Here is a 15,040-nt window from a genome sequence, read left to right as displayed (position 1 = left end):
CCAGCCACATGTTCTTACATCCCAGCTGCAGCTACTATGTGTAAACTAATGCAGGGCGGCCGCTGCTCTATAGGGGAGTTAGGAGTCGGCTTAGATGATTAGCGTGGTCGGGCGCTTTGATCTCGGTGTTGTATACAAATGTTTCCTGCCCTCAGCCGCCCTAAACAGGGTTGATTTTCTAGCGCCCTAGGCCATAGCCTAGGTGGCTTTGCCAGAAATCCGGCCCTGGTTCCCACTGTTCTTCATAACATTCCCTGTAATTTTGGTGTTACTAGCTTTTAAAGGGGCTTTGCTATTAACCGTTAAATTCGGCGGGGGTATATTTTCCCACGGTTAGAAGAAGAATTAACATTGAAACTTTAAAATTGATTTTCTCAAAAACTATAAGGTCTTTTTGAAAAAAAAAATCCCTCTTGTTCACACTGTTCTTCTTAACATTTCCTGCAAGTTTGGTGTCTCTAGCTTTTAAAGGGGCTTTGCTATTAACTGCTAAATTCGGCGGGTGTTTAATTTTCCCACGGTCAGAAGGAGTTACTTTAAAATGATTTTCTCAAAAACTATAAGGTATTTTTGTTAAAACATTTTCCCCTCTTGTAGTCACTGAAAGATCTCAGGTGTTAGACACCTTGAAACATCTTTTCCATCACTTTTCTGGCCAGCATAAATGTTTCTAGTTTTCAAAGTTCGCCTCCCCATTGAAGTCTATTGCGGTTCGCGGAGGTTAGTGCGAACCGAACCTTCCGCGGCAGTTTGCAAACAGGGTTCGTGAACCGAAAATCGGAGGTTCACTACATCACTGGTCTCACACAGAGAAATGCAATAGTACTATTAGAATACAGTTAAATAGGGGGCGTGACTTCCGCTCAACCAAGACGGACGCCTAGGGAGAGAGCTCCGTGACCAGCTAATACAACCCGGCTAAAATCAAATGGCGCAACAACCTCCGATCTCCTCCGACACTGAGTATATGATCCTAGAGACGGACAAGTCAAAAAAACGGAAGAAAGGACAGCAGAAGCTGCAGAAGTTAACGGATTATTTCACCGAGAAAACTTCCCGCTCAGCCGCAGCGAGCAAAGATGGCGCCCGCTCACATCCTAAAGACACCGAAGCCACAAAAACAGGTACTGTGTCCTCCAGAGCACAAACTGATGATTCCTCCTCCTCACCTGAGCGATCCCCTGACTCCCGCAGCCCGGTCAAGCACAAACCCCGCATGGCCCAAGCAGATAACACAGCAGGCCTCACTCCAGACGAGGCAGCGTCATTTGATGCTACCGCTGCATCTATTGAAACCTTCCCAGCGTCCGACCAAGCAGCCTCTCAAAACTACATTAAGGAGATCTTACTCACTTTCAAATCCTCACTCCTCAGTGACATTGCGGTTATGAATAAATCCCTCCAGAATGAAATTACTACACTAGGAGACAGGGTAGATGCAATTGAACATAGGACGGCCCTGATCTCCACAGAATACAACAAGATGGTGGACGTCTCCAACTCTCAGTCTGAGGATATACAATGGCTAAAAAGCAAAGCCTCCGATATGGAAGATAGATCGCGGAGAAACAATCTCAAACTAAGGGGGATCCCAGAGCAGGTCTCCACAGGAAATCTTAAGAACTTCATTTGCCAACTAACTAAAACAGCGCTGCCAAATACCCAAGAGATAGAGCTGGCCATAGACCGAGCACACAGGCTCGCGAAACCGACCTTCCTACCAGACTCAGTCCCCAGGGACGTGATCGTCAGATTTGTTTTCTACCAGACAAAAGATGATTTAATGAGAGCTGCCAGGTATCCCAACAAGCTTCCAGATCCATATGGTGAGATACAACTATTTGCAGACTTGTCGCAAGCTACGCTGCAAAAAAGGAAAGAACTACAGCAATATGCAAAAGCGCTCAGGGAGCACCAAATTCTCTACAAGTGGGGCTTCCCCACCAAGCTGCTTTTTAAGGTGCACAACAAGTTATACTCCATTTCCACAACAGAAGAAGGGGCTACAGCAATGCGTGAGTTAAATATTCCTGCTCCCCCTATCACGCAAAAAACCCACAACCGAGCTTTTGCTTCAAAAATATCGACGGAATGGCGCAAAACAAACGCTGAACGCTGGTGTTGATTCTCCCTCTGAGTGTCAGCCATTAGACTTCGGGTAAATTTAGTGATATGTGTCACACATTATTTCTATGCTCACTAATCCTGTTCTGTATAAACTGCAACATCAACACCACCTACTTGAGCATATGTTTCCCCCCCCATAGTACCGATGGGACTATGGACTACAGTCTCATCACGATACGAAGACTCTCAGTCTTACTTTCTAACTGTACCCCTGAAGGGTCTTAGCTTTCCCATGTTTAATGTTACCCTTATTGCTTGCTGGTTTTATTGTTTCTCTCACTTACGGTTGAAAGGTAGGAGGTCAAAAGGACCTAACAGAATGATTCTATGCCATATAAGGTCGTGTTTATCCACACATTTAGCAAATCACTACACCACAGCAAATAGATCATATATCCTTTACCTTTTGGAAATAGATTATGACTGACATCAATATCATATCCATCAATGCCAGAGGGATAAACAGTGCTTATAAGAGAAGGATGATGTGGAGGGAGGTGGAACAAAGACAGGGGAACATATTGTTTGCTCAAGAGACACACCTACTCCAAAAGGATACTCATTATTGTTCAAACAATCTCTTCCCCACCATGTTACATAGCTCCTTTGGGAAAAAAAAGAGAAAGGTGTGCATAGGATTCCATAGAGACCTTATTGTCAAAACTGAGCAGACCATTATGGACCCTCATGGTCGGTATGTTATTTTTGTAGGACAGGTCAATCATGTCGATATCACACTAGTCAATGTCTACTGCCCAAACTCAGCACAGAAATCATTCCTACAAAAATTAATAAACAAGATCAAAACAGTCCAAAAAGGGGCACTGTTAATAGGAGGGGACATGAACGCAATTGTATCGAGACAAGACTCATCTTCTAAAAACCCCAGGACCCCGTTGCTCCAATCTCTCCTGAATTGGAACGACCTATTCGACCCCTGGAGAATCACCAACAACACACAAAGAGATTACACGTTTTACTCTTCAGTCCATGGCTCTTATTCCAGACTGGACTATTTTTTGGTAGATAGAAACCTACTCCAGAGAGTTGTAGCCTCGGATATTGGCTCTATAATGTGGTCTGACCACGCTCCAATACAAATCAAACTATCCTCATCCCTTCCCAGGCCCATGACCAGACAATGGAAATTAAACAATTCCCTTCTCTCTGATCCAAAGGACCTTCAACCTCTAACGAAAGAATTAACAGATTTCTTTTCCACTAATACCACTGCAGACATTAACGTTTCCACTATTTGGGCCGCTCACAAGGCCTATATGAGGGGACTGTTGATCAAACTGGGAGCAATCAAAAAACGGGAAACAAATGCAGAGTATAACTCCCTCTTAAATAACATCAAAACTTTAGAACACAAGCATAAACAGGACCTACACCCAGATACAGGTAAACAACTATTCCTACTCAGACAAAAAGTCAAAGACCTTCTAGCCAATAACTATGATTTACTTCTACAGAGAAACAAACTAATCCACTATTCACAATCTAACAAAGCAGGGAAACACATGGCTAACGCAATTAAATGCAAACTAAGCAAAACTAGGATCCCCTCAATCATTCACCCAATTACCAAAGAGAGAATTACTGACCCTATCAACATAGCTAACGCATTTAGAGATTTTTACAACCAACTTTATAACTTACAGAATGACCCCCTAACCACCCAACCTAACTCACATACGATATCGACATTCCTAAACTCAATCAAGCTCCCTACGTTGTCCAGTGAGCAACTAGAAACGCTGAACAAACCCTTTAGCTTAGAAGAGATTACCAGCACTATTGCCTCCCTTAAAAATAACAAGGCGCCAGGGCCAGATGGCTTGACAAATGAATACTTGAAAACTTTCTCTACAACTATAACGCTAGTTTTAGAAAGCCTCTTTAATAGTTTTGCCAACGCCAACCCTATCCCTGCAGAGTTCCTCTCCACCACCATCTCCATTATACCTAAACCTGGAAAGAACCCAGATTTAACAGCAAACTACCGTCCTATATCCCTGCTCAACGCAGACATAAAATTGTACTCTAAAATGTTAGCATCTAGAATTATGAAAGTGTCCCCGACCATTTTAACAAATGATCAAGTGGGGTTCACCCCGGGACGCCAGGCTGCGGACGGCACGAGGAGGATGTTCAATATAATTAAACACATAGAGCTCTGTGGAAGGCCTTCTCTGCTCCTATCTTTGGATGCGGAGAAGGCCTTCGACAGAGTTCATTGGGGGTTCTTGGAAGCGGTGTTGGGCAAATTCGGGTTCCAGGGTCAAATAAAAAATGCTATTCTTTCCCTCTACCCCTCCCCTGCGGCCAGGGTCAATGAAGCTGGTTTTCTTTCCAGCAACTTTACAATAACCAACGGCACCCGGCAGGGATGTCCCCTATCTCCGGCAGGGCCGGGCCGAGGCATAGGCTGGAGAGGCTCCAGCCTCAGGGCGCAGTGTAGGAGGGGGCGCAGAATTCATTCAGCTGTCATTCCTAATTGTGTTTGAAGCAGAAAGAAATAAGAAAAGGGGATACATGGCAGTGACTGCAAGCCAGATAACTAGATATTGAGGTGTTGGGGAGGTTGTGGGCCCTGTGGCGCCTCTTAGTCTAATAGCAATCAGTGTGTGATGGCTGGGGTGGCAGGGATGGAGGGGCGCACTTTGGGGTCTCAGCCTTGGGTGCTGGAGGACCTTGTCCCGGCTCTGATCTCCGGTAATATTTGCATTAATAATGGAGACAGTAGCAGAGAAACTAAGAAATGACACACATATTAAAGGTATATCTATAGGGAAAAACTCATTCCTGATTAGTATGTTTGCAGACGACGTGATTCTCTCAATGGAAGATCCTTTAAATTCTATAACAAGAACAGTGGAAATTCTGCAAGAATTTTCAAATGCCTCACTATACAAACTCAACCAATCTAAATCCATTCTACTAGGCCTAAATGTACCACAGACAACTAAATCCAATATCCTATCCAAATTTCCCTTCACATGGTCGGACACAGCGCTTCAGTATCTGGGAATACAACTCACTGCTAGTACCTCAAATCTATTCAAATACAATTACGTCCCCCTCCTTGCTAAAATTAAAGAGGAATGTTCCAAACTCTCCAAACATCTATTCTCCTGGACTGGAAGAATAGCAGCCCTGAAAATGTTTATAATTCCCCAAATCTTATACTTATTTAGGACAGTCCAGATCCCAATTAAACAAAGTTTCTTCAAAGAACTTAACAAAATATTAACCCGATATATATGGCTAGGGAAAAAAGCAAGAATAACCCGCCAAACCATGATAACACCAAGAAGAAATGGAGGCATAGGGTCCCCCTGTGTATGGACATACTATCTAGCCGCTAACCTAGAACCGCTAAAATTCTGGTGGAATAATGATCGACAAAAACAGTGGGTCAAGATAGAAACATCCACCCTCCATAACCACCCAAGAGAGATACTAATGGCTATGACTATGGGCTATAAACCTCCCTCCTCTAATTTCCCATCTGTCAATGCCATGCTTAAGGCATGGGAACATTTTTTAAAATACCCACCCAACATCCCTAAAACTTCTGCTCTAAAAATCCCGATCTCAGTGCTATCTCTTCTCAGTCCTGAGCTCGACATCACACTATGGAACACTCACGGTATCAACTGGATAAATGATATGGTATATCAGGGGAAAATGAGGCCATTCCACCTACTTCAATCCCTCTTCAATCTCCCATCTTCCCATCTTTTCCTATATTATAGAATTAGACACATCATTGCCTCCCTATCACACTACTCAGTTTACCTACCTGACCATATTTTAACCTTTTTAAACAGCAAAATGAAATATGCTGGAGCCATCTCATTATGGTACAACGAACTCCTCCCAGATTATAAAATATCTCTCAATAAATACTGCATAGAATGGTCAAGAGATCTAGGGATGGAAATGTGCCCTAATAAAGTACTACAATCTATGAAACTCCTCTTAAAAGTGTCTAGGTGCAATACCCACTGGGAAACATTACAAAAAACCTTCACAAGATGGTATCTAACACCTAAAAGAATGGCCTCATTCTCCCCAAACACCTCAGAGGTATGTTGGAAATGCAATGGACACTCAGGAACACTACTACACATGATGTGGGAATGTACAACAGTACAGCAAACTTGGAGGAAGGTTGAAAACATGATACAAAATATAATCTCTCCTAGATTCCAACTAACCCCCCAACTAGCTCTCTTACTATACGGTCTCTCAGACCTACATACTACCCATAAACCCCTTGTATGCCACATTATAATAACAACCATCCAACTTATAGCTTACCACTGGAAATCTCCTACAACTATCCCATTTAACCGACTCTTATCTAACCTTGGTTCCAACATAAAATTGGAACATTGCATAAGAAGAAGGTCCCTCCTCAACACTAAAGAATACAACCTATCTGAAGAGTGGCTTGCAAACTATACAGTTACTTAAATCCCACGCACCCATTCTTTCACTCATAGACAAGGTCTCCACCTGCCACCCCATCCACCAAATCACTCACACATAGACTCTTTTACAGCCCAATATGCTCATTCTAATTATAAACCTTCCTTGTTTATCCCTTCCTTAGAACAATTCATATGCCTATCCTACTAATATAATAAATGGGAAAGTTCGGATGTTTGGATGTTTGGATGTTTGTTACTCGATCACGCAAAAATGGCTGAACGGATTTGAATGAAATTTGGCACACACATAGTACATTACCTGGAATAAAGTATAGGATACTTTTTATTCCCATAACCAAAAAGAGACAAATACAAATTTCACTGGAAAATGTAAACTGCAGCCATACACTGTTACACTGGAGGTGTGTTTAGCTTCTAGGGGTAGACTGGTTAATTTGCATATATTCAGCAGTGATGCATTGTGGGAGACATCTCAAGCTCACTCCAACCTGAATTATCGCAAATTCTTTCTGTTTTAAGAAAGCAAACGTTTGTTTTTCTTAACATCTTAGTAAGGTGGCCTTTAGGACCATTGTAGTCCCTTACACACTCCAATAAGTTCTGGGTCACCATGAGCTTTCTGGTTAGTCTGTACCTCTCGGTGTTACAAGCCCTACTGCATAGAGCCAAATTAATCTATGCCATGCACTGATGAGGATCAAGCAATCCAAAACAGTCTGTATGCATGTTGGCTTATTATGGCTCTGTACAATTTAACAAACTGACACATTATTGCATTCCAGCAGTTCTGGAGGTGTGTTTAGCTTCCAAGGGTAGAATGGTTAATTCGCATATATTCAACAGTGATGCTCTGGGAGACATTTTAAGCTCATTCCAACCTGAATTATTGCAAATTCTTTCTGTTTTAAGAAAGCAAACTTTTGTTTTTCTTACACTGTTAATGGTAGGGTTCTCAAACTTTGCACAGTTGGTTGATTTTCAAAGGGGATATTTCTGCCATTCTTGCACTGTTAATGGCACAAGCCTGAAACCTGCCATTCTTGCACTGTTAATGGCACAAGCCTCAAACCTGGTATAGTTGATCATTGGGTGACTGGGGTTCAATTTCAGAAAGAGGGTGGAGCCACACATAGCCAATCAGATTTGTTTCATTCCAGTGAAAATTATTGTTGCCAAACACCGCAAAGCTCACAAACTTGGTAATTGAGTAATTGATTAATTGTGTGTTAGGGTTAGGAAAGTGGGCACAGCCAACACCAGCCAAATACATAAGCGGGCAACGCAGGGTCATAAGTGGGCGGAGACAAATACAAATTTTACTGGGGAAATGTAAACAGCAGCCATTCTTACACTGTTAATGGTAGGGTTCTCAAACTTTGCACAGTTGGTTACTGGGTGACTGGAATTAATATTCAGAAAAGTGGGTGGAGCCTACAAAAACAATCAAAAATTACCTATTGATTTTTAAGGGGAATATTTCATTGCTGCCATTCTTGCACTGTTAATGGCACAAGCTTCAAACCTGGTACAGTTGATCATTGCGTGACTGGGGTTTAAATTTATATAAGGGGATAGAGCCCCAAACAGCCAATCTGATTTGTTTCACTTTAATGCTGGTTATTGATGCCAAAGACCGCAAAGCTCACAAACTTGGTCATTGAGTAATTGTGTGTTAGGGTTAGGAAAAGTGGGCGCAGCCAACACCAGCCAAATACATAATCGGGCAATGCCGGGACATCAGTAGGCGGAGACAAATACAAATTTAACTGAGAAAATGTAAACTGCAGCAATTCTTACACTATTAATGGTAGGGTTCTCAAACTTTGCACAGTTGGTCACTGGGTGACTGAGATTAATATTCAGAAAAGTGGGTGGAGCCAACAAAAGCCAATCAAAATCCACCTATTAATCTTTAAGGGGAATATTTAATTGATGCCATTCTTGCACTGTTAATGGCACAAGCCTCTTGCACTGTTAATCACCTGTACCTGGTACAGTTGGCCATTGGGTGACTGGGGTTCGTATTCAAAAAAGGGGTGGAGCCAAAGCCAATCAGATTTATTTTATTTTAATGCAAATTATTGATGCCAAAGACCGCAAAGCTCACAAACTTGGTCATTAAGTAATTTTGTGTTAGGGTTAGAAAAAGTGGGCGGAGCCAACACCAGCCAAATACATACCTGGGCAATGCCAAGTCATCAGTGGGCGGAGACAAACACAAATTTCACTGGGAAAATGTAAACTGCAGCCATTCTTACACTATTAATTGTAGGGTTCTAAAACTTTGCACAGTTGGTCACTGGGTGACTGGGATTAATATTCAGAAAAGTGGGTGGAGCCTACAAAAACCAATCACAATTCACCTATTGATTTTCAAGGCAAATATTTAATTGCTGCCATTTTTGCACTGTTAATGGCACAAGCCTCAAACCTGGTACAGTTGATCATTGGGTGACTGGGGTTAAATATTTAGAAAAGGGGTGGGGCCACAAACAGCGAATCAGATGTGTTTCATTTCAATGAAAATTATTCATGCCAAAGACCACAAATCTCACAAACTTGGTCATTGACTATTGACAATTGTGTGTTAGGGTTAGAAAAAGTGGCCACAGCCAACAGCAGGCAGCCAAATACATACCCGGGAAACATTAGGACATCAGTGGGTGGAGAAAAATACAAATTTCACTGCTAGAATGTAAACTGAAATTTGGCACACACATAGGCCTCGATTCATAAAAGTGCCTGCGAGCGGGGAAAGTCGAGCGGGGAAACACCGCTGTCGGTATTTCCGCCTTCAGGGTGGTAATTCATAAAAATTTAGCTAGTTGTGACAGGCGTGCGGAGATACTCCGCTGTAGGCAGGCGTTAGGCTGTCGGGAGACATGCGGAAACAGGGGAAGCAGGCGGAGTCCCTCCGTGCGGTGTTCTCTGCAGCTGCTTGGGAGGTCTGTCCCATTCACTGCAACAGATTCCGCACGCTTCTCGCCACATCAGAGGTAGCGGTAATACCCGTCCGCATACCGCTACCTCTAATCTTTATGAATTGACATTTGTTACTTTTGCTGTGATAATCACCGCGCAAGGCAGTGATTTATCACTCTGCTCGTGGATGTCGGCTTTTCATGCGGAAAAAGCCTTTATGAATACAGATTTGGCTGTGTGGTCGGTAAAGTGAGCGGTTTTCTGCATTTCCTCATGCGGAAATGCTTTATGAATCGAGGCCAATGTACATTACCTGGAATAAAGTATAGGATACTTTTTATTCCCACAACCAAAAAGGGGGCGGAGACAAATACAAATTTCACTGGAAAATGCAAACTGCAGCCATTCTTACACTGTTACACTGGAGGTGTGTTTAGCTTCTAAGTGCACAATGGTTAATTTGCATATATTCAGCAGTGATGCACTAGGAGACATCTCACGCTCACTCCAACCTGAATTATCACAAATTCTTTCTGTTTTAAGAAAGCAAACTTTTGTTTTTCTTAACATCTTAGTAAGGGGGCTTTTAGGACCATTGTAGTCCCTTACACACTCCAATGAGTCCTGGGTCACCATGAGCTTGCTGGGTAGCCTGTCCCTCTCGGTGTTACAAGCCCTACTGCATAGAGCCAAATTAATCCATGCCATGCACTGATGAGGATCAAACAATCCAAAACAGTCTGTATGCATGTTGGATTATTATGGCTCTGTACAAATTAACAAACTGACACATCATTGCATTTCAGCAGTTCTGGAGGTGTGTTTAGCTTTTAAGGGTAACAATGGTTAATTTTCATATATTCATCAGTGATGCACTGGGAGACATTTTAAGCTCACTCCAACCTGAATTATCGCAAATTCTTTCTGTTTTAAGAAAGCAAACTATTGTTTTTCTTATCTGTCAATGGCAGGTTTCTTAAACGTTGCACAGTTAGTCATTGGGTGACTGGGATTAATATTCAGAAAAGTGGGTGGAGCCTACAAAAGCTAATCAAAATTCACCTATTGATTTTCAAAGGAGTGGATCCACAGCCAATTAGATGTATTTCATTTCAATGCCAATTATTGATGCCAAAGACCGCAAAGCTCACAAACTAGGTCATCCTTGAGTAATTGTGTGTTAGGATTAGAAAAAGTGGGCAGAGGTAACACTAGCCAATTACATACCCGGGCAACGCCGGGCGACCAGCTAGTACTGAAATAAAGCATAAAAACACGACCGTCCATCACTCCTATTATCATAAACTACGTAAGCTGAACCAGTTTCTTCTCTCCTCCCTATCCCCTTACCCTTCTGTTCTCCCCCCCCCCCCCCCCCTCTCTACCCCACTGACCAATGGTTGTCTAGCAACAAGAAAGACTCACCGCTGTCTTCTTATTCCAAGCCCAGAGTGGCCATGTTAATTGGAATAACCAGACACGAGCAACCTATACAACCAGTTAGAATACTGATGTTTTTAAGTGTTGTTTGAAGTGATAGTTTAAGTGTTATAATTTCTGCAAACATGTTTTGTAAACAAAATTGATATGAATAATGGTCGCTACCAGTTGTTATGCCATTGTCACTTTCTTGATTCTGCAACTCCTATACATGTTACTGTTAATTACGAAAAATTTGAATAAAAACAAGTGAAACAAAAAAGAAAAAAAAAAAAAAAAAAGAATACAGTTAAATAATAATGCACTGGAGTGGTACCGTGCCTGCAACTGAATGTAGAAACAGCAGTAGTGTGCACACAGCTCTGGGTGTCAGTGGGCTGTGGAGAGTCACACAGGAGACTGATGTACTAGCCCTCAAAAGGGCTGTTTGGAGTGCTTTCACAGCAAGTTAGGAACAAGAACACAGGCCTAGCTAATGCTTTCCCTACCTATCTTCAGCAAGTCTGACCCTGCTCTCACTAACAGCCAGCAGCCAGCAGCCAGCAGCCAGCAGAGAATGAATCCAATATGGCCACTGCAATTGCTTTTTAATAGGGGGCTGGGTGGGGCTGGAGTGGGGAGTCCAGGAGACACCCAGACCTATCTCCACATGGATCTCTCCCACGGCCGGATTTGGACATTTTACCGCCCAAGGCCCACTGTCACCAACAAGCCCCCCCCCCCCCCCCCACCATGGTCCCGTCTAGTGTTGGGCGAACACCTAGATGTTCGGGTTCGCGAACGTTCGCCGAACATCGCTGCAATGTTCGGGTGTTCGCGCCCAACTCCGAACATAATGGAAGTCAATGGGGACCCGAACTTTTGTGCTTTGTAAAGCTTCCTTACATGCTACATACCCCAAATTTGCAGGGTATGTGCACCTTGGGAGTGGGTACAAGAGGGAAAAAAATATTTGAAAAAGAGCTTATAGTTTTTGAGAAAATTGATTGTAAAGTTTCAAAGGAAAAACTGTCTTTTAAATGTGGAAAATGTCATGTTTCTTTGCACAGGTAACATGCTTTTTGTCGCCATGCAGTCATAAATGTAATACAGAGAAGAGGTTCCAGGAAAAGGGTCCGGTAACGCTAACCCAGCACCAGCAGCAGCACACGTGATGGAACAGGAGGAGGAGGCGCAGGAGGAGAAGGCCACGCTTTTTGAGACACAACAACCCAGGCCTTGCATGAGGACAAGAAGCGTGCGGATAGCATGCTTTTTACCGCCATGCAGTCATAAATGTAATAAAGATGAGAGGTTCCATAAACAGGGACCGGCAACGCTAACCCAGCAGCAGCAGCAGCACACGTGATGGAACAGGAGGAGGCGCAGGAGGAGAAGGCCATGCTTTGAGACACAACAACCCAGGCCTTGCAGGAGGACAAGAAGCGTGCAGATAGCATGCTTTTTACCGCTATGCAGTCATAAATGTAATAAAGATAAGAGGTTCCATAAACAGGGACCGGCAACGCTAACCCAACAGCAGCAGCAGCACACGTGATGGAACAGGAGGAGGCGCAGGAGGAGAAGGCCACGCTTTCAGGCGCAACTCAGGCCTTGCATGAGGACAAGAAGCGTGCGGATAGCATGCTTTGTACCGCCATGCAGTCATAAATGTAATAAAGATAAGAGATTCAATAAACAGGGACCGGGCGGCAACGCTAACCCAGCAGCAGACGTGATGGAACAGGAGGAGATGCAGGAGGAGAAGGCCACGCTTTCATGCGCAACTCAGGCCTTGCATGAGGACAAAAAAATGCGTGCGCAAAGCAATGCAATGAGTAGTTTTCAGGACACAGTGGGCTATTCGGAGGAGCTATTCCCACCCCCACAATCTTCTACCTGTGAAAGGTCAATGGAACAGCCACAAATGTTGTGCCCGGATTCACAACCTTTTTCTGTGGAAAATGCACCTCGCACTGAAATGCAAGGCGAGGCCGAGGATGAACATGACGTCAACAACTCAACATGACGCAAAATGGGGGTGGAACAGAAAGCTGCTTTCAATGTTTTGAAGGCCTTAATTGCCTCCGGTGGCCAGTTAGATGCATCATTCATCACACCCAAATCCCAGAGCAATGTGTGCAAGAATTTGAATCGCAGGAGGTGTACCGAGATCATCTGGACAAGTGACCAAGTGACAAGTGACCAAGTGACAAGTGACAAAGTGACAAAGTGACTGACAAAGTGACAAAATGACAAAGTGACAAAATGACAAAGTGACAAGTGACAAAGTGACAAAGTGACAAAATGACAAAGTGACAAGTGAGAGGTTGTTCTGGGGAGCTCTACTCCACTGCACACAGTCACATATGAGGAGAGGTCTCGTCGGGACTGCTGATCCTCCTCAGCTTGCTCAAAGCCTTGAGGGTTTCTGAAGATCCTCTGCTTGGAGTTCGCCGGGGTTCAGCTTGGTGTCGGGGTCGGCGGCGTCCTCCTCACTCCAACGTGGCAGATCTTCTGTTGAAGGAAAAAAAAAACAACATTTTTTAAAGTCCAGTACCGCTTCTGAAGGACTCACCAAGAGATGCAGGAGCGCTTCAATGTAGCGCACCATCGCTCGCTGGGTGATGTCCCTCCCTATGCGCTGGAATTCTACGCTGCACATGCTAGCACGCTTTTGCGCAGTGCCGAGGCGCATTCCAGCAGCTAGCTACCAAGCTTCTGTGGATCTGATTGGGCCACCATGTTGGATCTCTGCCAAGTCCTCCAAAATTTTGAGCAATCCACGTTGCTTGTGACTGAGCAGTGACAACTCTACAGTCAGCATTACAATACCACTGCTGTGTTTACTGAAGAAATCAATGTTGAAGATGGAAACCGCTGGCATGATGCAAGTGAGGGAATCTGAAGATGAAAACGATCAGCGTGATGATACCAACATCAGGCAACCTGCCTCAGGAAACGCTGGTCCCAGCTATGACAAAGAACAGGACGAGGAACAGCTGGAGTTGGAGCAGGAATTGGATGTCCCCACTGCCGAGGGACAGAGCGGTGCACGTTGGACTTCCACAATTTAGCGGGAATGGACAGCAGAAGAGGAAGAAAGTGATGCTGGTGACGAATATGGTGCATCACAACAATCACAACGCTCACAAGAACATGAAGACAGAGGAGTCTGGCAGGATTCTCTGGCACACATGGCTCAATTCATGCTAGACTGCATTGAACGCGGCCCGCGCATTATTCACTATTCATTATTATTCATTATTCTGGACAACACCAATTACTGGGTTTATACCCAGTTTATACAAACACAATGTTAAAAAACTGATTGAAGAAAGTGTCAGACAGGTCAAAAATGGAACAATTCCAGCAGGCCCTTGAGGATGGAGACTTTAGAGAGGAGATTGACATCCTCCTCCTTCTCTAGCCAGTTGTACGCCGACAGACTGACTTCAGCAAACCCAGGAGGACCAGGAGGGCAGCAAAGAACACAAGCTGCTGCTAGTGCCCAAAAGGGAATGGTATTGGCAGTGTCCTTGGAGTGGGAACATTTTCTGACACCCATGCAGCAGCCCACAGAACAGCAATCGGGCAGTTCCACGTCCTCCAACACCAATCGCCTGGAGAAGATGGTCAAGGACTACATGTCAGATGGCGTAGCTGTGTTGAACAATCCATCTGCAGACAGACGGTGAGTGTGACAGCACAGAAGGACCATGGCAACTCACTCATAGTACCACAGTTTGATAGTGCTGCCCAAAAAATTATATGGATCCGTGGACCCGGGCAGTGCTGGGAAACGCAGATTTTAGTACCTAAACACACGATACAACATGTTTTCCGGGGTCGGACTCTGAGGCACATACAGATGGTCCCGATCATCATCCTCATCATACAACTCTTCTCCTGAGTCTGACCCACCCACCACCTCTGCCACCCCAACATCCCCAGACACAGACCCCTCATCGTCCTCAACATTAACTTGGGATGCTGGCCTGAGCCCGACCTCCTCCTCCACATCAGGCCCCATCATCTCCTCAATGGCAGCCTTTAATAATCGCTCTGGTGCCGGACCGATGGACACAACGTTCTCCTCCGGGGAGGGC

Source organism: Hyperolius riggenbachi, chromosome 4, assembly GCF_040937935.1.
Source record: "Hyperolius riggenbachi isolate aHypRig1 chromosome 4, aHypRig1.pri, whole genome shotgun sequence".
In the NCBI taxonomy this organism is placed as follows: Eukaryota; Metazoa; Chordata; class Amphibia; order Anura; family Hyperoliidae; genus Hyperolius; species Hyperolius riggenbachi.
Note: the sequence above shows the minus strand (reverse complement) of the source record.